A 3918-nucleotide genomic window follows, 5' to 3' on the forward strand; every position below is an offset into this window, starting at 1 on the left:
ATAGAATAACATCCTTATCATGTTAATAACCCTAGTCTCACCCCAAAGTACATGTTATAACATTCGAAACTTGTCGACTTTCGACGAAACTTATTTTCTTCAATTGGTTTAGCTTCTAAGATTTCCAACCCTTTTGGTACTCGTTATTCATGATCTTAAATATTTGTAACCTCTAAGGTAACATGATTAACTTACTTTATTTTCTTCCAAATATAATCTCATTTCCGAGCTTACATCAATGACTTACGACGTACTCTCACGTATGAAAACTTGGGGTGTAACATCATTCCCCCCTTTGGAACATTCATCCTCGAATGTTGACTGATGTGGCTGTAAGACCCCGAGCGGGTAGACTCGATCTCGTAAGACCTACGTAAGGCAGCAACTATATATGTAAGACCTCAAGAAAGGCATGAACTACACTTGTACCAAGTGATAATATCTGTAAGACCTCAAGCAAGGCATGAGAAATACTTGTACCAAGTATCCAAAACTGTAAGACCTCAAAAGCATGTAAAACTTGTAAGACCTTACTAAAGGCACAAACCCGATCTCAAAGTTTCTGCTATATATCTAACTTGTAAGACCCCTAAAAAAGGCATACCTTCGATGTAGATGCCGAAACTATCTCACTTGGGACTCAAAGGCTCCGGGCGAACACAAATGACTCCGATCACAAGGCTGTACCAGCCAAACTAACGTGACTCGGGGATGCTCGATCGTTGCTACAAAATCACAGGCCTTCAATTACTCCGAATCTACTTCAGAAAGAACTGGTTAAACAGGCTATTCTCGATACAAGCAAAAGAGCTTCAACGTCAGCTCCTAAACATCGGCTTTGCGATACTCAGCCTCCGAGCCAAACCTCTCGAGGTGCTTGATCATCGCCATATAACAACTCACAATCAAGGTTTTTTATTAAGCCATCGAAGAGTCAGGCAAACACTATTTCAAAAGTCCTTATCGAGGGAAAAATAAAGCCCACATAAATGGTCGCATCGACCAAACGCGTAAGAGCCATTGTCGCCAGCCTAATGAGCCTCAAGGCCACACATATAAAAGGTCGCTTCGACCCAAGGCGTAAGAGCCACTGTCACCAGCCCACACAAATACGAAACTTGAGGTCGAATGAGCTTGAGTCGTAACTTGATTCGGAGACTGAACCTAAAATAGTTGACTAAATATGCCTAAGAGCAAGGCTTAAAAGCCATTGTCGCCAGCCCACACTAAAAGGTCACATCGACCAAAAGCGCAAGAGCTGTTGTCGCCAGCCCACACTAAAAGGTCACATCGACCAAAGATGTAAGAGCCAATGTCTCCAACACACACTAAAAGGCCACATCGGCCCAAAGTGTAAGAGCCATTGTCGCCAGCCCACATACATTAAAAGGTCGCATCGACCAAAAGCGTAAGAGCCACCATCGCCAGCCTAAATTTCGGCCACTCGAAGGTCAAATAATCTCGAGTCAATGCCCGACTCGGGGACTGAGCCCAAAACGGTTGGCATAAATATGCCTAAGAGAAAAAGTGCGTAATAGCTTGTGGGCCAGTCTGATGAGCCCCAGGGCCATATCACGACTCTAAGGAGTCCTACCAACTCAAAGACCAGTTCACCTGGCCAAATTCAAGACAGAAAGAGATGCAAAAGAAATAAAGCCGCAAGGTTTTCCTTTTATACACATATGCGAAAAAACGCGATCTCCATCTACAAACATGCTATGGAAATGCTACATACAGATGGCAGAATCTATGCCCCCCTGGGGGCTACGGCCTGCCGGCCTCATCTTCGCTTTCTTCTGCATCGGGAAAAAGCAATCGAGCATCATGCTCGTTCGCCCTAGGTCGTGCCAACTCTTTCGAGAGGGCGAAGCCCATAGCCCAGATTTTCTCGAGGGTCTTTCTTCGGGATTTGCAGCGAGCGTATTCTTCAAACCTCTCTTCACGGTCGAGGATCCTTCTTAGCTCAACTTGAGCATTGGAAGAATCCTTTGAATAGATCGCCATCTCCTGGTCAGCCTTAGTTCGGCTCATTGCAGCCTCAGCCCGGGCATCAACGATTTCAGCCCTGACCTTTAAAAGCTCAGACTCGAGCTTTGTAATTATTTCTGTCTGAACCAAAGCATTGTCGCGAGCTAAGCAAAGTTGAGCCTCAAAAGAAGGAACTTTAGCCAGAGCATCCTTCCCCTTTAAAGCCTAAGCCTCTGCCCGAGCTTTCAGCTCATCATGCTCACGTCTGGACCGACCAATTTCATCTCGAAGGTGCTCCAGGGCCTCCATCTTATTTTTCAACTGAAATAAACTAAGCGTTAGCCTCAGGAACCAGAAGGCGGAATGCACGCTTACCCGGGACAGAATATTACCTGCTCCTTTAGGTGGTTCTCGTAATTCAAGATTTGGCCCACCTCATACTGCAAGTGTACCAACTCGACTTCCTTTTCATCACAAAGGAGCCTAAGGGATCTCTCCTCATCCATAGCATTCCGTAGCTTGGCTTCACAATGAAGCATCCTGGACTTAAGCTTGTCGAATGCCTGCAAAAGAAAACTCAATAAGGAAGGAAAGGCGTGAAGCTCGAAAGACCTGTACCGAAACTCACCGCAAAGTGAAGCCACTAGGCTTCCTCGAAGGCCGAGCGTACACTTGCCAATCCAGTTCCTTTATCCCTAAAAGAGTCGACTCTGGTCGAAGCACGATCGCTCGATGTATGCAAACTGGGTTTCTATTATCTCCCGAAGTACTGTCGATGGAAAAGGAAGGCGACAACAATGGAGAAACCCTCTTTCCAGAACCAGGAATCAGGGATGTAGCAGGCTCGGATGATGTGTCTGCTTTGAAGCCCCGGTCCCGTTTTGCCTTTCTTTGAGCGCCATCGCCCTGTAAAAGCATATCTCGCTTATTGTTGTCGTGCTTTAGCCTGGGGCTGGAAACCCTTCACCTTCTCCAGAGGAGCGCGGCATAGATTCGGAAGGCTCTCTGATGCCTACAACAACGAGTTTAATACACATAAAGGGAAAATGCCTTTCGAAATCAAGGAAGGGAGAGGAAAGAATAGTATGGTACTTAACATGATGTTTTGCTTCCCATCTACCCCAGGACAAAGCTCTCCACTTACGCTTATCACAGGTCGAGTGGGTCACCAATTTTCAGACCCAATCCGGCAAATCAAGAACGTCGTCCGGCGCCCATGAAACCGCTACGGAAAAAAAAAGAAGGCATGGTTACGAAGCCAGTTTTCGCCATAGGTAAAACTTAGAAGGCACAAAGTGCACCAATTACGTGTATAGTTCCATTCCTCAGGGAATGGCATAAGCTCCACGAGGATAGTATCAGTGGTCCACACTCGGACGAAGCAACTCATCCACTCTCGGTCTCCATCTTTCTCATCATCAACAACAAAGGGCATGGTCGACCGACATTGCAAGGTTAGCAGACCTCGATGGTGAAAGGGCCGGAACAGCCTGATAAGATGACTAAGAGTAAATTCAAGCCCCGCCTTCTTCGCGAAAAATCTCACTATCAATACTGTTCGCCAAAATGACGGATGGATCTACGCCAAGGTAACCCAATACTCTAGGCAGAAGTCGAGCACAACCCTATCAAGGGGGCCCAGTATGAAAGGATATGTGTACACATTCAAGAATCCATTGGCACGATCCGTGATGCCCTCACCCGGGGGAAGTATCTGTAACACTACCTTCTTCCCCTATCTGCAGTCTTTTCTCACTAACCCAAGATGTTCTTCTCCTATCGAAGAAGCAATATTTTCATTGGTCCTGAATGCCGGAGTCGAAGCTCTCCCCTTTCTGCCGGGCAGAGCCCGATGAAGTAGTCATGGCTATTGCAAAATTGGAGAACTAAAGTGGGAATCTATACAAGTACGTTAGTACTGAAATAATAAAAGGATTGACGCGGAAAGAA

The sequence above is a fragment of the Nicotiana tabacum genome, chromosome 1 (genome assembly GCF_000715075.1).
Source record: "Nicotiana tabacum cultivar K326 chromosome 1, ASM71507v2, whole genome shotgun sequence".
NCBI lineage: Eukaryota > Viridiplantae > Streptophyta > Magnoliopsida > Solanales > Solanaceae > Nicotiana > Nicotiana tabacum.